Genomic DNA, 25625 nt, shown 5'->3' with positions numbered 1-25625 from the left:
AATGTCTATTCTGCCTAAGTTTTCTTTTATTTTTAACGTGATCCCACTGGAGTTTGAGACTCAATGGATCAAAAAACATCCAAGGAGAAATTAATGGATTCATATGGCCCTCGAAGGGAGTGAGGGTGACGTGGAAAAAACTACGCAGGAAGAAAGAACAAGGTGGTATTGCCATCCCAGATATTCTCATTTACTACAGAGCCTTCCAGTTTAAAAACACAAGGATTCTTCTTAAAACTCATTCCTTCTATTAACCTTACCTACAAGCTGTCACAAACACCAACTGCTATATATATAAATTTGGCCATCCAAAATATTTCAAAGAAATTAAACTTAAGGTATTAGGTGCAGCCTGCAAACAATGGTATGAGATAATACGAATCTTGAAAATCCCATGCTATAGTATTTTAGAACCCATCTGGAACTCACCAGGAACTCCTGATTGCTTAAAAGACTCTCTGACAAGACCTTTGAAAAAGGCTGGTATCATAATGTGGGGGCAGTTGTTTCAAGCCAATGTTTTGAAAGGTTGGGATTCCTTATCAGCAATTACGGACGAGAAACTGTCCAGGTTTAAATACTACCAGCTGGCAAGTTGGGCAAAAGACCTGAAAGAACTTCAAGAAGACAAAACTGAGTCGGAAAAAGAACTACAAAGCGGGCCATAAAGAAAAGAAGTATCAAAATGGTATTGACAAATGATACAAGCTGGAGAAGAGGAATTCACGCTACCGATGGATTTATGGAAGAAAAATCTCCCTACACAAGATTTGCAGCATCTATGGCAAGTATCCTGTTCTTTATTATGGCATGTAGTAATATCTGCACCTCTCCGAAAGAACCATCTTTTCTCTTTACGCAGTGCATACTGGACGCCAAGAAAATTAACCAAAATGAATAGGCAAGTGATAAAAAGCTGTCCGACGTGTGGTGAAGCCAAGGCAGACAACATCAACATGTTCCATCAATGCCCCCTCCTTGGTATATTCTGGAATGAAGTGGGTAAGACTATTAACAAAGCATTAGGACAAAATATCGAGGTAAGCGCAACAAATGTTATTTTTGGCACAGTGGAAGGTAACGATTCTTCTCTTGTCTTAACCCCTTCCCTGCTCATGACGGAACCGTTCCGTCATGAGCCACGGTTGCCGTGTGCTCATGACGGAACGGTTCCGTCATGACACGCCCGTTGGCGGCCGCTCCCCCTGCGCGGCGCTGTCTCCCCGCCTGTGCGGGGGGACAACGCAAATGGGCGGAGTCATGACGGAACCGTTCCGTCATGAGCACAGCCCAACCGTGGCTCATGACGGAGCGGCTCCGTCATGAGCACAGCGCCACCGCGCTGCCCCCCCCGCACCCCCCAGCACCGCGGCGGAATTCCCGCCGCGGTGAAAGGGTTAAATAGGAAGCAAAAACAACTACTGTTTATGTTGATTTTACTAGCTAGGAGAAAGATATGTATAAAGTGAATACTTGCCAACCCTCCAACTTTAAATAAATGGGTTTCCTCCATGGAGAGATTCAGAACATTGGATAAATCCAGAGGGAAAAGCAATAGGACTAAATTCTGGGATACATGGGACAAAAACATACACCAAGATGAAATATAATGGCAGGGTAGGGAGGGATGTCCGATGTTTACTTAAAATGTAACAAAACAAATTCAATGTCCCTGAGATTTAGCATCACCCCACCATCGAAAGACTATCATATGTTCAGCTTCACATAATGTCACTTGGACACTTGCAACAGTGAGATGCTTTCTCATGCTAGTAATGAGAAATGAGAGATTTGGAAGTCCACATAGAGCCAAAATCGGTGAGAAGAGTTACAAAAGTAACCATCTATAGCAACAGCTGTAATCCTGCTCCGACAGGAATAATTTACTGTGGACGTTGAAGAAACATTCAAGAATTAAACATGTACAGGACAAATGAAACAACATTTCACTAGTCAACAAATGGTCCATTGTATTAAGGGTCTCATTACAATGTCGGTTAGACGCATGGTAGCGTGGCCACATGATGCTGGGATGTTGAGCCCCCCTATTCCCCATAGTGGAGGGCCAGGGGACCCCCAAAGTCACTTTCTGACAGCCTTTCCATGTTGAAAAGGCCGACATGGAAAGGTTGTGGGAAAGTGACATCATAACCCTGATCTCGGAGCCGAGGTTGGCTCCGCCGTCATTATGGGACTATGAGACCTTCTGACACTCCGATGGGCTCCTTGTGCTTGTGGGAAGTGCAGCGGAATCCCCCACAGGTTTCCCTCCAACTGCCGTCATTGTAATACGGCAGTCGGAGTGAAACCATCGATGCCTCCGACATCCAATCGGGCCCTATGTCGGGGGGAAGGTCAGCAATAGTGAAAAGGCATTTTCGAAAAAGCCTTTAAGGTAGCATTACACATTTTAAAGGAAATGATGAGGAACCAACATCAGATTTAATGTAATGAAATCAATTCAAAATAGAGAATATATGGAAATGTCATCAAACATTATAACTAGAAAATGATAACGTTAAAAATACCCTACTACCACAATTTCTTCAAAAGTTTATTTAAGTATTTCATTTTCTGAATTCAAATCACAAAACTTGTTTTTACTTTTTATAATCTATGGAATCTGCAGTATTACCATGTGAAATTTCAAGATCGAACTAGTTTCTGCACGTTGTTGCACCGACTTTTCTAAATGGTGCATTCTAACAGAATTGTGTTCAATTAATCAATTTCATTTCATCAGTAACAGTTCAAAAACAAAATTTTCATGAGAAACTCTTATAATTGCAACTCATTTATGTGTATCAGTATTGCTTTGTACGTATAGTTCTTCATTTTATTTTAAAGCACGCTTGTATGATCCTTCTGCTACATTTGTCTCCGTTTCATCTGTCAACGTCTCTAACGTGTGCAAAGTGTACTTTCAGCTCTTCGTGTCTTTAATTAGTAAATGTGTCATGAATTATGATTTTTAAAATCGTGCTACATCAGGTTGATAGGCATTTTTTCTCAGTATAGCATCTGGGGGCGTCAGTGCGTTTTGTCACCGTTGCTTCCTATTTAGCCACGTTCATTAGGCTCTCTTCCACTGCAGCCCGCTCTAATTCATCTGATTTCAAGTGGCAAGGCGACCTGCCAGTGTATAGCTGTGTGCCTTTTGGCTTGTATCATCCACAATACTGCAAACTTCTTTTTCACCCTTCCTTTTTAAGGTGTTGCCAACTAAACAGCACAAAGGCCGAATATTATCTTACATGGGGCTTTGATCCTGCCCCTTGCTTAGCATTGGTTGGCTTTTTTGTCACTTTAATTTAATCACTATTTATTTTTCAGCTTGTGTGAGTATTGCTTACTCTTCTTATGTTTGTGCCTCAGCAAGAGAATTGATACATTACTTGTGTCCTTCACTTGTGTACATTTCAAGCACTACTTTTTTCTTTTTGGTGAGGCATTCCACATGAGCATATGTATTACCCCCGTGTGCTTCTCTCCCCACATCGTTTTCTCACCCATGTTCTTCCCTCAAAAGTTTCATGTTCTTCTAGCTTGGGTCTGGTGTCCTCAAGACATCTTGGGGACATTCAGAATGTATTATTTTGACTGCTTACCAATGGCTTTGTGGTTTGCAACTCACATTTTCTTGCTTTCTCTTTATTTGTTTTAGACTGTTCAGCTTGAGTTTGTGCCTCCCATGGCTCATATCCGAGTCTTTAGTGTATCTTTCCATCAGTGCTCTATTTCTGTAAAAAATACTTTAAATCTTGTTCTTATCTCGTCACTTTTGCTGTGCATTTAAAGACAGAAGTCAAATGTCACACTCAGTCTTCTGAGCATGGTGTTTACCTTTCTTTTTCAAATGTCAAACTGAGAGGATTTATGTGATAACCATGCTGGCTACTGGCGGTGTGGTGAAGGAAGGCTGTAGGAGGTTATTTTTTCTGGCACACAACAAAATGTAAATGTCTGTAAATGAACTGTGCAGATATTTAAAAATATATAAGAATTAGGAAGGCATAAGTTGAGCAAATGTTTTGGTAATTCTGAAATGTGGTGGAAACAAATATATTAATACAATCAAAACAAATCAAAACATTAGGGGCCTCATGTAGGTAGCCAAATACCGGTCGGTAACGGCCGATTTTCGGTAAATATGCCGTTACCGACCGGTATTCAGACAAGTGAGATGTAGGAGTCCAAAAACCACTTTTCGGTAAATATGAGGCGGTAAATACCGATTCATAGTTACCGAATTCTAAAATACCGATTCATATTTACCGAATACATTATTAACGAATCGGTAAATATGAAGTGGTAAATATGAAGTGGTAAAAATTGAAAATGACATGTAGGAGCAGTCGGTAATTAAGAAATCCAGGAAAATCGGTAAATAAGAGTCGGTAATTAACACGGATGGAAAGCAGGTGGTAACCATCAACAATGCACATAAGCAATCCCAAAATGCAACAGCGTGGACAACATGGCCGCCATGTACGTCATTGCAAGGCGCCTACGTCTACAGGCAGCAGGACTGAGGGTGTGGCGACGGGAGGAACAAATCTACAGACAGCGCATCACACTATTCCAGCTGACCGATGCAGAGATACATGAGAGGTACAGGCTACACCCCGAAACCATCATGGACTTAATCAGGGACCTTCACCCACTCCTGGACCAGCCAATAAGAAGGGCGCACGCCATACCCCCACATGTGCAGGTGCTCTGCAGCCTACATCTGTTGGCATCCGGCAGTTATCAGGTGGTGATAGCTGCGGTGGGTGGGGTATCCCAGAGTTGCCTGTCACGTTTCTTCAGGAAGTTCCTGGATGCCATGATGCAGAGAATGCACCACTACATCAGCTTCCCAAACACACAGGCTGCACTGCAGAAAACAAAAACAGACTTTTATCACATGGCACAGTTCCCCCATGTCATCGGCTGTATTGATGGTACACACATCCCAATCTGTCCTCCAGCTGACACAGAGCACATCTACAGGAACAGGAAGTCCACCCACTCCATCAATGTGCAGGTGATCTGTGATGCAGGGAACATCATCACAGATATTGTTGCAAAGTTTCCTGGGAGCACCCACGACTCTTACATCTTCCAGAATAGTGGGATCTACACACGACTGAGAGCCGGAGAATTCGGAGAGGGATACCTGCTGGGTAAGTAACAGTGACGCCCCTTGAAACCTGCAAATCAGAGTGTATAGAGGCATGTAACTGATGGTTCCCTTTTACTCATCCAGGCGACAGTGCATATGCATGCCGTTCATTCATCCTCACTCCCTACCTACACCCAGCAACCCAGAGTGAGAGACGATACAACGTGGCCCACAAATCTACACGCAATGTGGTGGAGCGCACGTTTGGACTGCTGAAGAGCAGGTTCCGCTGCCTCCACAAGAGCGGAGGCGCACGCCAGTACAAACCCATCACCTGCTGCAAGATAATTGCCACTTGTGCAATGCTGCACAACCTTGCCACGAAAAAAGGTACAGATGTGGAACTAACATATTTTGAGGACAACGAGGATGAGTCAGGCCAGCCAGAGGGCAGCGCAGCTAGAGTGCCAACTGCAATCGATGGGAGAGAGAGACGGGCAGAGATCACATGCAACTATTTCTGAGTAAGTGAGGGGACACAGCGAGTCGTGAGAAGTCATGACGTAGTTTAATGTGGCACCACGCCATGAACACATGAACAGGCCAATCTGGCAATATGCCATCTATACAATGAGTATGTCCAGGGTTACGTCACCCAATGGCAAGTGGATAAGCAGGGCCACATCAATGTTTGCGCATACGCGCTGCAGTGGTGGATTGCACGGCCTGTGCATCCTCACTAGAGCCAACCCCAAGCCGCCTGCTGCTCCTGCGTGCTTCGGGGACGGGGGGTGTGATGCTGCTGCTGGTGTCGATGCTCTCCGCAGCATCCCCTGCAGCAGTTGTCGACGCCTGACTTGTCAATAGCACCCCTAGTGCACTTGTCACCTGCACCATCCCCCGTGACAGGTCGCTGCAGCACTGTGTTAGGCCCTCCTGCATCGTCACAGAGCGCCGGCAAAGTAGGGAAGTCGCAGTTGCCAGACGGTTGAGTGCCCTGCTGGTAGTGTCCCTTCTCTGGCGTTCCCGGCGCCGTGCTTCGATGTCAGCATCTAATTTGCTGCACAACTGCTGGATTGACTGGGACATGTCCCGAATGCCCGCAGCCATGCCGCCAATGTTTGTGTCCATGTTGACTAAGCTTGTCCTCATCACCCGCATGTGCCTCTGGACTGACATTACTGCCTTTGATTGCAGGCGCTGTTGCTTCAACATTTGGCCCTCGAGCCCCAAGAAGACACCATGGCCGTCAGTGGGTGCTGGTGGACTCTGGACACGCGACCTGCGGCGCCCTCTTGCTCCCGTCTGTGCTGCCTGTGATGTTTGGGGCACAGTGGGATGGCTCCCTTCCTGGGGCCCGGTGCGGTCTTCTGGGCCCATGCTGTCGTCTGACGAGGTGTCTACGGCTCGTAGCCTGGCTGCTGGACGCCTCCTCATTCTCACACCTGCAAGCGGAGATGTGGCTGGTGAATCGAACATGAGTGGCGATGCTGGCTCTGGTGGTGGTGATGCTGGCTCTCGGTGAGGTGATGCTGGCTCTGTGTGCGGCGAGGCTGGCTGCGTAGGTGGTGCGGCTGCAAGTGGGCCTGCTCCCTGGTCTGCACTCGTGCTGGCTAGAGGTGATTTTTGTGGCCGGTGTGCCGTCTCCCCTGCAGCATGCCCTGTACTGCATGATGTCACATCTGTGGACAGAAAAACAACATTGGCTCAGTGTCCCCGAAGGGCTGCATTGCAAGCGTCACAATAAATCATTTCACATTCCAATCTGTCCTCTGTCTCCTTGTGCCTCGAGTGCGTGACATGCCTTGTTGCCCTGTGACATTTACGTCATGGTTAGTGTTGCCCTGACTACATCTCCCGGAATGCATTGCCTGTCTGCACTGACACGTGTGGACTGCAGTGTGATTCTCGTGTCACAATGGGGGATGTGGGATAGGGGTAGGGGCGGCTACATTGCTGTGCTTTCGTCTTACCTTGGTGTGTTGCGGCTCTGGCAGAGCTGTCGGCGTCCCCAAGACCCACGACGCTCTCTTGCTCGAGTGTGGCCGCCACCAGCTCCTCCAGTTCGGTGAGGGCAGGTGCCCTGTTGGTTCCACCTCCGGTCTGGCTGGCCTCCTTCTGGATGTCGCCCATCTTCCTCTTGGTCACAATCCTCAGGTCATACCAGCGCTTTTTGAGGACCTCAATTTCCCTGTGGGTCACTCCCACAGCATTGACCTGCGCCTGGATGGCCAGCCATATGTTGCGCTTTTCGGCCTCAGGCACTTGCAGGGATTGCCTCCCAAACAGCTTCTGGTGCTGCTTCACCACCTCCTCCACCAGCACCTGGAGTTCCTTGGGGCTGAATTTGAGCTTCCTCCTCCTTTCCCCTCCGTCTTTCTGTGTGCTCTGGCTGGACATGCTGTTCGTTTCCCGCTCGCACATGCAACTGCTCCCTGCCTCTCCTCTGCACTCCGAGCCTCTCCAGGGTCGGCTAATTATGTACACCTGCCTGGGTGTGGCCACTTCGGCTAATTGTGTACACCTGCCTGGGTGTGGGCAGTTCCTGGTTGGGTGGGCTGTCGTTGCACAGGATTAGCGGTTTCGTCAAGTCATGTGATGTTATTTACCGAATCCGTACGTACCGATTCGGTATTTTCCGATTCGGTAGATACCACCTCGGTATTTTCCGATTCGGTAGATACCACCTCGGTATTTTCCGATTCGGTAATTATCACCTCGGTATTTACCGAATCGGTGAATTCCGATTCGTATTTACCGACTGTTACCGAATCGGTAACTGTTACCGAATTTTTACCTACATGTAACTTACCGATTCTAATTTACCGATTCGGTACGGCTCGGTATTTAAGAACCGGTAAAATTTATTTACCTACATGAGGCCCTAGGTGATGACACTTACATGGATTAACGTTTGTGCGCTGTATACTTTTATCAGTAAAACTGTATGTCTGTGCAAATGTAATGGTCATTTCAACAGAAGATGCGCTGTTTTCAATGACAGTGTATTAGCACACCATGCATGTTCCTCTTTACGCCACTCCCCTCTACTCAGCACCACTCCATGCCACTGCACTCTACTCTGCACCACTCCATTCTATGCCACTCCACTGTATGCCACTCCAGTCTATGTCACTGCACTCAATGCCACTTCACACTACATCTCTCTATTCTGCTTTGCACCACTCTACTATATACCAATGCACTCTATGCCACTCTACTCTGCACCACTGCACTCTTCGCCACTGCATTTTATACCACAGCATTCTAGGATACTCCACTGTCCTCTGCACCACTCCGCTCTAGGCCATTCTCTGCAGCACTACACTCTATTCCACTGCACTTTATACCAATGCACTCCACACTGTACCACTCCACTCTATTATACTACACCCTATGCCAGTCCACTCTGAGCCACTGCAATCTACTCTGCATCACTCCACTCTACGTCACTGCACTATAAGCCACTATAATCTACTCTGCACCAGTGCACTCTATGACACTGCACTCTAAGCCACTCTACTCTTCGCCATTGCACTCTACGCCACTATACTGTATGCCACTGAACTTTACTCATCACCATTCCACTCTATGCCACTTCTCTCTACTTTAAAACAACCTTCTCTTTGCCACTGCACTCTATGCCACTTTACATTACTCTACGCCACTTTGCTCTACATCACTCCACTCTACACTCTGCCACTCCACTCTATCCTGCTCCACTCCACTCTATGCCACCCTACTCTGCACCATTCTACTCTGTGGCACTTCACTCTACACCAATGCACTCTAGCCAATTTACCCAAAACTAATGCACTCTATGACACTGCACTCTACACCAATCTACTCTGCATCACTGCACTCTATGCAGAGGAAGGCAAAATATTTGGGGTGAGCCTTCGGAGACAGCCGGTATCCAACAGGCAGACTTCTCCTTTCTATTCTACTCCACTCAAGGTCACTCCACTCTATATCACTCCATCAAACTCCATGACACTCCACTCTTTGAGACTCTACTCGACTCTATGGCATTCCACTCTTCTCCACTACTACTCCACTCTATGCCACTCTCTCTATGCCACTCCATGTTACTCCTCTCCACTCTACGCCACTCCACTCTTTTTTTACTCCTCTCCAATCTACGACATACTATCCCATTCCACTCTCCAAAACTCTACTCCACTCTACATCCTTCCACCCTATGGCACTCTACTGTCCCCATGACACTTCAAAGCACGCAACTCTATGTCACGCCATGCCACTCTAGGCCATCCCACTCTACAACACACCACTTTATGACACTATACACCATGCCACTCTATGCCTTGGTCCCTCTATGCCACTCTGTGGCACACCATGCAATGACACTCTCCTTAATGCCATAGACTTTTAGCCATGCTGAACAGCAGCCACGCAGGTAGGAAACACGGCTACAAAACACATTGGCAAAGCCAATAGCTCTTGCATAGGCGAGACCTATTCTATTTATAAATGCTGTCTGGCTTACTATATAGCCATGCCGCAAAGTATCGGAGACGCAATAAAGCGTCCCTAAGGAAAGAATTATTGGCTTTACCAATGTGTGTTTTGTTCTGGAAGCAGTCCCCACAAACATTGTTGCTTTGATAGCCTAGGAACCCCTTCAGTAAATAGCTGTGATCTTTCTGCCATATTGTTAGAAATGGGGGTCTCTAGTTGGCAAGGGCTTGCACCTTTGGCCAAATAGGGACCCTTCTTTCTAGTCAGGGTAAGGGAGTTATACTCCTAAAATAACCCCTGCTCACCCCTTGGTAGCTTGGCTTGAGCAGTCAGGCTTATCTTAGAGGCAGTGTGTAAAGCATGTGCACATAACCAAGAGTAATACAGTGTAAGCACTACAAAAGGACACCACAACAGTTTAGAAAAATATAAAATATTTTTATATTCTTAAGACAAGACCAAAACGATAAAAATCCACAATACAGTACTTAAAAATATTCAGTTAACAAAGTATCCTTGAAAGACAGTTCCTTGATGTTGATAGCTCCGTCCGGGGCTATCACGGCGTTGTGAACAAACAAATCCAAACAGTTCTGGCTGACCCCGCGGCTTCGCGGCCCCGCTACAGCGTCGGGAAGGCCCGCAAACAGTACCTTTCAGAAATGCAGTGCGTCGATGACCTCTTGTTGAGATTCCAAACACACGGCGTCGGTAGGCGTCGGTTCCGGAGGTCGGTGCAGGTGTCGTAGGGGCCCTTGAAGTCACACGCCTTGCAGATGGAACTCCTCTTTGTTGAAGTCAGGAGCACTGGCGTCGGCTGGCGTCGGGTGCTGCAGTGCGAAGTGCAGCGATGCGACGTGCAGTGCCCTCAGGTAGCAATGCGAGCAGCGGCTCGGTGGTGGCGTCAGATGGCGTCGTCGGTGATACCAGGGTCACGGTGTGAGATGAGGGCAGTGCTCGTCACTGTGCTGGCAGGTCACGGTGCGAGCAGCGGCGGCGTCGTTGCTGAAGCACTGTCGTCGGCTGACGAACTAGAGTCGATGGCACCGGTGTCGGTAGGCCAAGGCTGCGGTGCAGAATGAGGGTGGTGCATCGTGTAACTTTACAAGCGGTGCCCTCGAACCACGATGCAAGCAGCGGCATCGATTCCGGCGTGGAGCGTCGTCGTCGGGGATACCAAGGCGTCGTCGTGAAGCGAGGCGGAGTGCGGTGCCCACAGGTCGCAGTGCGAGCAGCGGCTCGGTGGTGGCATCAGCTGGCGTCGTCGGTGAGACCAGGATCACGGTGCGGCATTGCGGCGGTGCCCTCTGCGGTGCCTTCAGGACATGGAGTCGGCAGTAGCATCATAGACGGCGTCGAGCTTGAAGTCTTTGCTGTTCCTGAGACTTCTTGAACAGGGGGCAAGCGCTACCTCAAGCCCTTGGAGAAACTCACAAAAGTAGATTTCAGAAAGTTCAGTCCAGTCCTTTCACTGCCCAAGACAGAAGCAGCCACTGCAGGCCAACACAGCAAAGCACACAGCAAAGTGGTAGTTCCTCCTCACAGCTTCTCCAGCTCTTCTTCTTGGCAGTCTTCTTGATCCAAAAGAGTTCTTTGAAGTATTTTCTATCCCTGAGACTTCCAACAGGAGGCAAGCTCTACTTCAAGCCATTGGAGAAAACTCTAACAGCAGGATGATGAAAGCACAGTCCAGTCCTTTCCCTACTCAAGACAGAAGCAACCACTGCAGGCCAACCCCACAACAAGCAGCAGAGTGGCAGTACTCCTCCTCCAGCTTTCCCGGTCCTTCTTCCTGGCAGGTTCCTTAGTTCAGAAGTAATCTAAAGTTCTGGGGTATGGGCCCCAATATTTATACCATCAAATCCTGTGTCCTCTGGCAGAGGGTCCTGTACCTAGTTCAAACCAGTTCTGGGTGCATTCAGCCAGTGTGCACCTTCTTCCTTTGTCAGTGTGGGCCAGGGTCATCAGACTCACCACAGGAGGTGGAGCCAGCATTGTGGAAGGCAGGCACAGCCCTATTCAGACCTAGGTGCTGCTCCTCCCACCCATCTATGTGCAGATAGTTCTATTCAGCCCTGTGCTGGCTTACCCTCTCTCCTGGAGTCTCCCCCAGCCCCTGTCACTCAAAACCAGACAGACAATACACAAGCTAGCAGAGGCAGTCTGGATGGTTAGGTAAGAAAATACCAACTTTCTAAAAGTGGTATTTTCAAACACAGAATGTTAAAACCATCTTCACTAAAAGATGTATTTTATCATTCTCAGTTCTGGCAGACTAAACTCGAATTTCTACCATGTTCCCTGGGTCAGTTGGAATTATTGGATGTTATAATCAAAGTGCTGATTCTGGCCTATGGGGAACAGGTAGCCTTGCAATAGTGAAAAATGAAGTAGGCTGTAATTCACTATCAGGACATGCCACACACACCAGGGCATGTCCTACCTTTCACATACAATGCACCCTGCCCACAGGGGTACCTTGGGCCTACCTTAGGGGTGACTAACATGTAGAAAAGGGAAGGTTTAGGGACTGGCAAGTGGGTGCACTTGCCAAGTCGACATGGCAGCCCCAGGCTGCACACAGGCTCTGTAATGGCAGGCCAGAGTTACACTTTATGGGCTGTTTGCGTGGGTGGCACAATCCAGTGCTGCAGCCCACTAACAGCATTTGATTTATAGGCCCTGGCACTTTGAGTGCACTTTACTAGGGACTGACACATAAATCAAATAGGCCAATTGTGGAAACACCAATCCATAACACAGTTTACACAGAGAGCGTATGCACTTTAGCACTGATCAGCAGTGAGAAAAGCGTGCTGAATCATTACACCAGCAGGAGGTCAGAAAGCAAAAACTCATGGGAAACACGTCAAAAGATGCCACGTCTAACACATATCAAACCAATATGTTTGAATACGTTAACATTGCCATGTGATGTTTAGGAAGTCAGTTATCTGTTCATTATAACCCTACATGATTACGTTTTTTTACAATATAGTGCGCACAGCACTTTTTAACACAAAAGGCCAGGCACATTTGTGTTCACAAACGACGAAATTGATTTATCTAGGTATGCTTTAGAAATTGTTTAGTCGAATGGTTGTAATTGTTCTCCCATTTTACAGCAATAAATCAGTAAGCCAATCTTTGTTTTCTCTGTTCATTGTTTTTACGTAAAACTTTTCTTCTTAAAGTCCTGATCAATTCATTTTCAACGTAGATTGCATAGTGAATCGGAATTATTACGCCTGTATTAATTAGATATATGTGATTAATGAAAATGGTGGTCGAGGTGCTTTCTTCGCTGTTTGTAAACTAACTGAGGGATCAACTCCTTCCTGGTCGTATATGAACCCAGCCACATCTTGTCTAATTTCTACTTGGGCATATTCCCTCCACTAAAAAAAGAAAAGCTGCATGTTAAATATGGCATGCATTGCCGAAGGCTGAGAGGAAAGCAGCAGAGAGTGCTCTTTTGCATTCTGGCATACATGCACAATATCACATTGTGAGTGGAACACAAAAGTAAACTTGACTAAAACTTATAAATGAGCTAAAATGAACGTTTGTGACATGTCTAAAGATCCTGGACACTAATCTTGTCCAGTTTTACTACTGTCATTTGGCCTGTACCTAAGCCTGGGCGAAAATTCCGCTCCGCTCGTGGAAATTGCGATAATTTGACATTTTCGCGTTCCGCGGAGAGCGCGAAAATGTCAAAATTTCCGCAATCCGCATCTTACCAGAATTTTTTTTCTTGCTCGCGCTGTAAAAAAATTCATTCTCGCGTGCGCACAATCGCCTTACCTGAATCCCCGCTTTCGCCGACAAGTTTTCACGATCCGGTCGCGTTCTCCACGAGATGTTGGATTGTTGGTAGCCATTTGCGCTGTCTCACGACAGTTCGTGCCCGCATTAACGTCATTTGTCGCGCGATCACGTCATTCGTCGCGCGATCACATCCTTCTTCCCGCTATCATGCACGGCGAGAGTATGAGATGATTGAGATCTCGAACACGTCATTCTCCACCGCGAGCGAGAGCATGAGGACGCCTGCACGTCATATCGAACGCGAGCGGGCGGGACAAGTGAAAACAAGATGGCCGCGCCCGTGAGCAACCACATGGGTAAGTTGGCGAGCCGCGATCACGCAGAAAATACTGCGAATGGGCGGGAAAAAACTTCTGCGTCTTCGCGATATTTCTGCGTATTTGCGGAGATTTTTTACATTTTCGCGATAGTTTGCGAAAGTGAATTTCGCAAATTCCGCCCCCCCCTACCTGTACCCGACCCTTGGTCTAGGTCCACTCTCTCCCCACAGGTCCGCTGTGCCGTCTCTTGCCTTCAGACCCTGACCTCCTCCTTTGGATGTTCGAGGCTGCTGCCAGCTCCTGCGCCTGCTGCCTGCTCCAACTGGGACCAAACTGCCTGCAACCACCATAACCTTTCACAGCCGTTTTTTTATTAATTATTCCCTGTTGTGCCACTGTTATTGTACCCATCTGTGTCTTGCTCTAATTCCACCACTGTTTTTATTTTCTCGTGCCTGCCTGTTCCTTTCGCCTTTTGCCGCTGCTGCCCCTGTGGCCCCTCCCCCTGGAATTCTCCCCTGGGACTTCCCCCCTAGAATTCCCCCACTCCTGCCTCCCAGCCTCTACTCCCTCCCACCTCCTCTACTTAATGGCAGCCGCTGCACAGTCACGCAGAGGACACACGCAGCGGGCGTGCCGTTGGCACACCGAAGGCATGCCAAAGGCAAGCCGGTCTTCACCCGTCTGTGACCCAACCGCAGCCAGGGCCAGGAACCCTGGACCTCCACTACCCATCGCTATGACACCACCACCCTCCTCGCACTCAACCCTGGAAGACTTGGAGAATGTCAACAGGCCTCACCGAACATGACCCACGGCCAGTTCTCCTGCCTCCACTGCCGCCAGACCCTCACCGCCACCCCGGCCTCCAACACTGCCGACCCCAGCACCGGGAACACCCTAAAATGCATCCTACTCAACGTACGCTCCGCACACAAACACACCATGGAAATCTGGAACCTACTCGACTCTCTCTCACCCGACATCGCCTTCTTCACAGAGACCTGGACCAAAGCATCCTCCGCCCCCGACATCAGCACCGCCATCCCAGACGGAAACAAGATCCAGAGGAAAGACTGTCCCAACCACCCAGGAGGGGGCCTCGCCATCGCCCACAAGAGCACCCTCCGCTTCACCACCTCCAGCGAGACCTTCCCTTCCGCTGAACACCTGCACTTCGAGATCCAGGCCACCCCCAAAGCCACACTCCGAGGAACCCTTGTCAACAGACTCCCAGGCCCCAGAACGCCCTTTACCAACACCATCACTGACTTCATCGCAACCCACGCCATCGCCTCAACAAACTACATACTCATTGGAGACCTGAACTTCCACCTCGACAACCCCAGCAACCCCAACTCCACTATCCTTCGTGACAACCTCGCCAGCATCGGACTTAAACAACTCGTCAACACACCAACCCACAGAGCAGGACACACCCTTGACCCCATCTTCGCGGCAGGAAACAGCGTCCAATTCAGCCACACAACGCAGCCGCCATGGACTGACCACCACTGCGTACACTTCGTCATCAACAAACCCAAGGCACCCAAACCAGCCCCATGCCCACCAAAAAGGAACTGGAGCAAGGTTACTGACAAGCAACTTAACTCCACCCACACCCGAGACAACAACACCTGGGCACTCGACACAAACGACGAAGCCAGAGAACTCCACACCTGGATCTCCAACTGCGCAGACGAGCTCGCCCTGCTACGCAACCCTGACAGACAACGCCCCAGGAAAGCCACCTTGTTCACCACCGCTTTCCAAGAAGCCAGATGCACCTGCAGACACCTGGAGAAGAACTGGAGAAACACCAAGACAACCGAAAACCACACCACCTACAAGGACGCCATGACGGGCTACCACAACCAGATCAGAGCCATCAAGAGGAACTTCATCCACAACAAAATCCTGGCCAACTCCACCAACTCCAAGGAACTTTTCAGTGTCATTCAAGAATTCACCAACCCACGCAGCAAAGCCACAGACATCACCCCATCCCAAGACCTCTGCGACAAGCTTGGAACCAATTTCCACCTCAAGATCAAAAACCTCTACGACAACTTCATCAACCATCCACTAGGCGCCACAGATGGCACCCCGCCCCCCAGAAACACCAGCCAGCCCACCATCTCCAACTGGACATCAATCATGGCCGGAGACACCACCTTGACCATGAAAAGAATCCACTCGGGGGCCCCCAACGACCCCTGCCCCCCACACATCTACCACAGAGCCATGGCTGCCATCTCACCCTAACTACAACACACCCTCAACACCACCTTCAAAACAGGCACCTTCCCAGACGACTGGAAGCGCACAGAAGTCAGACCCCTGTTCAAGAAGCCCACAGCTGACCCCACCGACCTCAAGAACTGTTGGCCCATCTCGCTCCTCCCCTGCGCAGCCAAAGTTGCAGAGAAAACAGTCAACAGGAAACTGACACGATTCATTGAAGAGAACGCTGTCCTCGACCCGTCCCAATCCGGATTCCGAAGCAACCACAGCACAGAGACTGCACTACCCGCCTCCACAGACGACATCCGCACCCTCCTGAACCAAGGCCACTCCTCAGCCCTCACCCTACTCGATCTATCAGCGGCCTTCGACACCATCTCTCACCGCACACTAGTCGCCAGACTACACGACACAGGCATACAAGGAACAACCCTGGACTGGATCCGATCATTCCTCATCGGAAGAAGCCAAGGATCAGACTCCCACCCTTCCTCTCCGAACCCATGAAACTCACCTGCGGAGTCCCACAGGGTTCATCCCTGAGCCCCACCCTCTTCAATATCTACATGGCCCCCCTCGCAGCCCTCGTCCGACAACACGGCCTCAACATCGCATCCTACGCCGATGACACCCAGCTCATCCTCTCCCTCACCAAAGACCCCACCACTGCCAAACTCAACTTCGAGAAAGGAATGCAAGACGTCGCAGTCTGGATAACCAACAGCTGCCTGAAGCTCAACGCTGAGAAGACAGAAGTCCTCGTCCTTGATACCACCCTTTCTGCATGGGACAGCACCTGGTGGCCGACCGCCCTCGGAAGTCCTATCCCCTCAGACCAAGCCAAGAACCTCGGCATCATACTCGACTCATCACTCACCATGAACCAACAGGTCAACGCTGTCACCTCCAGCTGCTTCAACACCCTCCGCATCCTCCGCAAGACCTTCAAGTGGATCCCCCTGAGTCAAGGAAGACAGTCACCCACGCACTCATTATCAGCAGACTGGACTATGGAAACGCACTCTACGCCGGCATCAACAAGTCCCTACTCCACAAACTCCAGACAATACAGAACTCGGCCGCCAGACTCGTCCTCAGCATCCCCCGACATAAACACATCAGCCAACACCTACGAAGTCTCCACTGGCTCCCCGTGGAGAAAATAATCACTTTCAAAATCCTCTCACGCCTACAAATGCCTACACAATAATGAACCCAAATACCTAATCGGCAGAATCAACTTCCACGTACCCAAAAGAAACCTCTGATCTTCCATCCTCGCACTGGCCGAAACCCCGCGCATCCACAAAGCCAGAGCAGGCGGAAGGTCCTTCTCTCACATTGCAGCCAAGACCTGAAACGAGCTACCAGCAGACATCAGACGCGCCCCCTCCCTGAACATCTTCAGGAAGACCCTCAAGACCTGGCTCTTCGGCTAAACAGATCTGCGGACCCCCCTCAGCGCCTTGAGACCCTCACGGGTGAGTAGTGCGCTTACAATTTCCTGATTGATTGATTGTACCCAAGAAGGTTACTAGACCAAAGGTTGTCCATAAATTAGTATAAGAGGGACCATAGCAACCCCCCCCCACACTTTTTTTATTTAAAAAATTAAGCTAGCTACAAGAGGAAGATAGATTTGAAGTCAAGATGCACTCTGCATACAGGCGTGTGGAGCGTGCAGCCTCGGTTAATGCAGAATTGTGGAGTGCCTGTCCACCAAATTCAGAATGCTGACACTTGGACGGCGATCCCTGGAAAGATATTGTTCATAAACTATAGATGGCCCGCCAACCAGCCTTGCGAGCACAGACAACATTTTCAATCTTGAAAAAAAGACTGAAAACGCAATTGTTCAGACACTTGTGTTATTGAAGTAATCTCCCCAGAAACACAACGAGGAAGAGCAAATAAAAACAGAAGACAGCCTAATTCCATATGCTGGTGTGGTAGAAATACATTGTGTCCACATGACACTTGAAGCTCCCTGTCTGTTCTGATCATCTAAAAAAAGATACACAGTGCTGTCTGCTTCCCAACAAACCCTCTCAGAGACCTTCATTGCAAGAGTATGTGGAATACAACAATGTAGTCCTCAGCCTGGAATTACCAATGCTATGATTATGCGCTATTCCGTCATCTCTTTTAATATTGAAAAAAGTGAAACATTGCAATTTAAATTGCTAAGCTCATGGTAGGCCACCGACGCTGGCTTTGCCGTTTTCGCAGAGCTCCTTCCGTTCTATTTTTATTCCCTTCCAACGTCACTTCGAGCCGTTCGTCGATAAGGTTCGTGAATCGTTTTCGTTTCCGTGCACAGGCAATTTGTTCTTTTCATGCTCCGGCAGTGCTCTCAGCGAAGGCGGCCGTCGACGCCAGCCTCTGCAGTCTGCTGTTTATTTTCTGTGGAGAGCGCTCTGGCGCGAAAGCAGAAGGCCTGCATCGCTACAGCTTCTGAGGCGAGGCATCAATCACCCTGCCCCCTCTCCTGCTGCCTCCAAAGCGGGGCTCCTGCCGCAGGGGGAACCCCTGTCCTCCTGCCCACCGAGGCCCACTGCCCAGCAGTGCAACCGAGGACTGCACACGGCGCTCAACAAAGCACTTTACCTGCTCGGCTAATTACGCCTGCAGTTTCACCCGGCAGCGAGTTCCTGCCTCCAGAGAACCTACTGATACATTATTAACAGAATGACATTGTAATTACTGATAATGGCGATCATCTCTGTAATTGAAGCTAATACATGCACACCCTGCTGAAAGCCCATTAAGAGCATATGTCTGTCATTGCGTTCTGCTGCACTAACACAGTGCTCTGGCTTGTCCACCCAAGTGCCATGCACTAGGAATTTGGGCAGCTGGAAGTTAGCATGCTCAAAGGGCTTTCTCCAGTTGTAGATGATAGTGTGTTCCTAGGTAAGAGTGGTAACTACTCTACAGTGGTATATATAGCTCAGTAGGTTGGGTGACTTCAGAGTATTGTAGTGCCAATAATATATCCCTTCATACCCTAATGAGGTGCAAAAGCTAAATCGTGGGAGAGAGCTTGGTTTGCAGAGTTACATTTCAGCACTCGTTTACTAGATTGCTCGGCTAGTTATGATTTTCTGATTTTTTTTTTGTTCAAAACGTTAATGTTGTCACTGGCATATTCAGTTATCTCTAACGTTACTTTAACCTTTGTTTTTTTCAGTGATATATTATCTACTGGCGGTCGCCAGTAGATAGTTATAGTTAGGACCGAGTTTCCATAGGAAATCTGAAAATTCTATTTTGAATAACTTTGGCGCCGGTTGGCGAATCCTCAAAACTAATGGGGCTCCTACCCTGAAAGTCTCGGGGTTACTCGTCACGCGGGGGCCGAGAAAAAAGGGGGGTCCCAAAACGCGTTTTCCCCATGCATTTTCCCATAGGACCTTTAGTCGAAGGTACAGCCCGAACGGCTGAAGAGAATTACTTGAAATTTGGCAAAGAGGTAGTCCTCAGGTCAGGGATGTGCCTTTTGCATATATGGTGTCAATCTGTTCAGTAGTTCCTGAGAAAATTGCAGTTAAAAGCACATAAATATCTATAAGCGCGCACCGTGCGCGCACCGTGCGCGCACCGTGCGCATACAGTGCCGTGCGCGAGCGTAATTCTGATTGGTGGATTCATGTAAGTCAACATTCGAATCGGTCAAAATCAGGAAGTGTCGGCCGCCATTTTGTGTGTGACAGTGAAAAAGAAAGGTGGAGAACGTGAAAAGAGGGCAGGGTAGAGAGTTCCTGACCCCCTAGCCTTTGTCAGGGGGTCCCTGAAGGACCCCGAAGGGTGAAAAAAACATTTAATTTTTTTTTTTTAAAACGCGGGGTGCGCGCACAGTGGCAAAAAATTCATTAAAAAATGACAACACAGTATATTAGGCATATAGCTCTTCTTGGAGAAGTGAAGTGAGTTCTGAAAAGAGCTGTTGTTTTTTGTCGAGCAGCAAAAAAAAAAAAAAATGCAGCAAAAAAAAAAAAGAGAAACTGTTAACCAGGAACACAAAAAAAAAAAAGTAAAAAAATTAGGGGGTGGAGCATGTGTGCTGCTGTATCTTGTTCTCTATTAGGTTAATGCTGCTCTCACCATAACAGAGCACAGCAGTGCACACATTGCACCGTATATGCACCTTCTGGAACAGAGGGTGCATATCCAGAGGTCGAGAAGCAGGCTGAGCTGCGGCTGCAGATGATGTGCTCGGCTGAGCTGCTGGAGGGTTGTCTCTTGCAGCCCGAGCATAAGCCACAGGATGCATTGCTTTAAAGTGCCTTATCATGGAGTAAATACTAAAGGAGTATTTTTTTTTAGGGTCTCCTCTAGATAAGACCACTCCACAAACAGTGCAGGTGACTTTAGGAGCATTCACCTTCTTCTGACCCTCTGGAAAAGTAAAAAATTGCCAAATAAATGAGTCCTTTTGTTTCCTCTGCCTTGGGGGCACAAAGGTCTCCTCCTGCCATTTTCAGGTGCAAGAAAAGCAGTTCAGCTCCTTCTCCCAGGAAATAAGAAGTAATAATGAGGGGAGTGGGTGTGGTGTTGGAAGATTCTGTAAACTGAAACTACTTTGAACCAATGAAAAGTGTTGTTTCGTAATCACATGACTTGCCGTGCGCTCACCGTGCGCGCATGGAGCACGCGCGCATGGAGCACGCGTGCACAGAGCATGCACGGAGCACGCACGCATGCGCACACAGAGCACATACGCATGCGCACACGGAGCACGCACGCATGCGCACACGGAGCACGTACGCATGCGCACACAGAGCACCTACGCATGCGCACACGAAGCACGTACGCATGCGCACACGGAGCACGCATGCATGCACACACGGAGACGGTGCGCGCACCGTGCGCGCACGGTGAAAAACTTTAAAAAAAACAAAACACTTTATAAGTTTATGGAAGATATAGGTTTCACACTTAGGAATTAGCATTTTAAAAACCTTGCAAATTCACTGAAAAAACCATAGGTTTCACACACGTTATAGTTAGGAATTAGCATTTAAAAAACCTTGCAAATTCACTGAAAAAACCATAGGTTTCACACATGTTATAGTTAGCTGGACATTTCACTCGTAAAAAACCATTGAAATTCCCCCGTTATAGTTAGTTCAGCTAACTATAATTCGCATGACCACAATCCACTGCTGATGACGTCACATAGTTAGAAATTAGAATTTAAAAAACCTTTGAAATTCACTGAAAAAACCATAGGTTTCAGGGGCGTTCTAGTTAGCTGGACTTTTCACTCGTACAAAACCATTGAAATTCCCCCGTTATAGTTATAGTCATTGGAGATGTCATCAGTGATGTCATGAGTGATGTCACTGAGCATGTCATGAGTGATGTAATATGTGACGTCATCAGCAGTGGATTGCAGTGGCGCGAGTTATAGTTAGCTGAACTAACTATAACGGGGGAATTTCAATGTTTTTTTACGAGTGAAATGTCCAGCTAACTATAACATGTGTGAAACCTATGGTTTTTTCAGTGAATATATATATATTCAATGAAAAAGCCATAGGTTTTACAGACCTTATAGTTAGGAATTAGCATTTAAAAAACCTTTGAAATTCAGTAAAAAAAACATAGGTTTCAGGGACTTTATAGTTAGTTGAACATTTGACTCATATAAAACCAGAGAAATTTGCCTGTTAGAGTTAGTTGAGCTAACTATAACTCACGCACCCGCAATTCATTGCTGATGATGTCACATATTACATCACTCATGACATGGTCAGTGACATCACTGATGACATCTCAAATGACATCACTCATGACATCACTCATGACATCATCCAGTGAATGTGTGTTTCTATAAAATGTAAATATGTTTTATATATATATGCCAAGCTGTATTGAAGGATGAATGCATTTACAATTATTTCGTATGTATGTGACTGACTGTATAAGTGAGTGATTGAACGTGTCTTACTGAATGCATGGGTTACTGACTAAATTGTGTAAAAGTCTGTATTAGTCTCTCCATTGGTGTGTAAGCAACTGCATGGGTTGCTGAATACCTACATGAGTGTCTATATAGGTTATTGATTTTTGTCTGAGTATCTGTATTGGTTCCTGAGTGTCTGTGTGGGTGGGTATATGAGTCTTTGCATAGATGTCTGAGTTGGTGATTCAGTGGTTGTATGGATTAAAAAGTGCATCTGGAAAGGGCTGTATGGGCGAGTTAGTGTGTCTATGGGTGTGTTGGTGAGTGAATAAATGTCTTAGTGGTACATCTGTGACTAACTACATATGTTTTAAGCCACTATATGTGAGTGTTGGAGTATATAAATGAGTATACATGAGACTAAGTTATTTCAAGAGTGGGTGCATAAATAAGTGTCTGCTTCTATCAGTGATTGTATAAGACAGTAAATATGTGTTAGTATCTGTATAAATAAGTGATGTGGTATGTCTAAAAATAACGATGTTGGTGTGTATAACTGTATACATGATTAAATGGGTATGTGATTCATTCTTTGTATTACTGACTAGGCGTGTGAGTAACTCTATGGATGAGTAGCAGCGTGTGACTGCATGTATAGATGTATGAGTGCATATTATAGTCTTCTATTGATGAGTAACTACATGTATAAGTGACTGGATGTGTGTGTAGACCTAGGAAATAGTGAGTGCTATGTAGTGTATGGCATTCTTCTGTGTATGGTTTCAAAAAAAGTAGTCAGCATTTTAGAATGGGTGTATTAAAGTTTATATTAGAGCATCAGTATGTGCATCAGATTGTCACTTGGATGATGTCATCAGTGATGTCATCAGTGATGTCATTTAAGATGTCATCAGTGATGTCATGAGTGATGTCACTGACCATGTCATGAGTGATGTGATATGTGACATCATCAGCAGTGCATTGCGGGCGCGAGAGTTATAGTTAGCTCACCTAACTATAACAGGAGAATTTCTCTGGTTTTATATGAGTCAAATGTTCAACCAACTATAACGTCCCTGAAACCTATGTTTTTTTAACTGAATTTCAAAGGTTTTTTAAATGCTAATTCCTAACTATAACGTCTGTAAAACCAATGTTTTGTACAGTGAATTTTGAAGGTTTTTTAAATGTTAATTTCATATTTTAATGTTTGTAAAACCTATATTTTTTCTATTATATTTTTTAATATTTTGGAACGCTATTATACTTCTTGTTTTTAACTTTAAAAATCATGTAATGTTTCATATCTTAAGCGAACAGTAGAAGGAGTACATCCAGGAGACAAATCAATGTCTCCAGAATACTGGGAAAGGTGCACAAGAAAGGAACATTTTTAGGAAGACCCCTCACTCACCAACCTAGTTGGTGACATGCTTCATCATCGGGGTCCCACCCGGATAGCCGAGTGCCATCCGGGTGTGCTTCGACACCTGATTACAGTGGAGCTGGTAGTTTTTTGTGCAAGTGAGTGAAAAGTGAATTTAAAAATTGGCCAGATATAACTCACTTAAGAATTTTATTCTGGAGCAACTGGACAATATTAAAAATGTTGGTTAGATACCTTACTTGGTTAAATTGGCCTTTGGTATCTAATAGTAAAAAATTGTGCTAACAAGTGCATAAAAACGGTCTACATGTTTCAACCTGTGGAATGGTAATACTAGGTTTTCGTCAGGACCAGTGGACGTGACCCGGGCGGTGTACACACTAACCCTGGGCGTAGTGGGCATAGTGGGCGTAGTGGGGCTACATGGAGCATCGCGTAGTGTGGCCAAATATACGCACACTCGTGTGCTCCGCGTAGCCTCACTACGCGCCACCCGCCCTCATTTTAAAATAAGTTAAACTATGTTAAAAATAAGAGAAAATGCCTTACCTGCAGTGCGGCATCCCGGGGCTCCTTCTTCCTCATTGACGGCAACTTCTTCTCACAAATGCGCATGCACGGACGCCCACGCATGCGCATTTCTCACAAGAAATGTGCATGCGCTGGCGTCCGCGCATGTGCATTTGTGAGAAGAAGTTGCCGTCAACGAGGAAGAGGGAGCCCCGGGACGCCGCACCGCAGGTAAGGCATTTTCTCTTATTTTTAACATAGTTTAACTTATTTCATAATGAGGGTGGGCAGGAGGCGGGCGGCGGTCAGCTCTGCTTCGCCCTGGCATGTGCGTAGCGCTGCCTGCTACGCCTATTTCGTAAACCGCGAAGCAGGCAGTGCTATGTACACTCCGTGGGCAGAGAGCGGAGCACTACGCCCGGGTTTAGTACACACGCTAAGGTGTACCCTACCCTTGATCACTGCAACCTAACCATCTACTTGCGGTCAGGTATCCTATCATCCAATTTGTAGACAGGAGAAATCTGTAAAGACAAACACATAATCACAAGCAGACGCAATAATTAGCATATAATACACTGTTTTCAACAATTAAGTGCTCCTTGAGCTCCCAAAAGTGTGCGTTGAAAACCTAAACAACACAAAGATTACCTCCGTGTTTCAGAGGCAAAAGTGCATAAGCATTGCAGTAACCAATTTAGTTATTAACAGCTTGACTATGACCCGTTCATAGCCATTTGGTACGGTAGGCGTATATGCACCGTCAAATGCAAATGCATTAAATAAACACACAGGGTTCCAATTGAGCCCGTGAAAGTATCGTACAGACCCACTTTCGTCAGTCATTCATAGTGGGTGTCTCCGCTCTCAAACATGATGGTGAGGGCGTATGTTTTTTAGCATGCATGCTAAGTCTATGAGCGTAAGGAAGTGGTACCAAGAAAAACACATGAGAGGAATAAAAGGTGCTTACTAAAAGACGCAAAATTGCGTGCCTCATGGGAGTCAGGGTCGTGGTGCTTGCTCAGTAACACGATCTGGAGAAAACGGGCATAGCGACATAAAAGAGTGAAATATCTCATGGGGCGCATGTCAGAAAAGGAAATCTCCGTGGATCCCTGCCGCATCAGAATGCTGTACTTACTTTGTGGAGCCAGTCACCGGCTGATACGCCTACCCTAAGCGACCCGTCTCAGCTCCCCGAGGGTTACTGCATCCGAGCGTCTTTGCCGGTTAAATGCAGAACACTTCCGGGAGCGAGGACAGCGGAGGCGTGGTCATGTTGTCATGTGACCCACGTGGGGGCGTGGGTACGTGGTATTCAACATAACAGGTTCGATGTCGTACCTGAAAAAGTGTATCACTTGTACTGAGTAAATAAACAGTCAAGGGAAACTACCGTGCCACTACAAATGGGCAACCCAACCCAGAATTAACTGTTAGAGGTACTAGAAGGACCAGATTGGCCCGCAAATGGATAATAATAACAACAATCGACTATGTTCCATAATGGCTTTTGTGCCTCATATCAGAATAATAAGAACAATAAAGTTTGGGAGTAGGTTAAGCAATGGGCCGAGTGTCACTCCTGGTTCAAGTGTTAAGTGATGCACGTATGTCTAAATGAATTCTATAGGATTTTAAGGTGACATTTTTAAGACTAGGTGTGCCACACCCGTGATGTTCATATATGAGCAGACAGTGACCAAATGGTTGGAATTCAAATGTGTTTATTAATATGTGACACAGTATAGCGTCTCATTCTCATTCAGACAGTGCTGACCTGTTAAATCCAAATGGTCGCACACTGCTGACCTACCTGCGTGTTACCCCAAAGAACTGTGGTCCCTGTAGTCAGCGTCGGCGGATACACCTATGCTCGTGTCGTGAGTGCAAGTG

This window comes from Triturus cristatus, chromosome 4_1, assembly GCF_964204655.1.
Source record: "Triturus cristatus chromosome 4_1, aTriCri1.1, whole genome shotgun sequence".
Taxonomy (NCBI): Eukaryota; Metazoa; Chordata; class Amphibia; order Caudata; family Salamandridae; genus Triturus; species Triturus cristatus.
The sequence above is the reverse complement of the archived record's forward strand: the minus strand, read 5'-3'. Positions refer to the sequence as shown.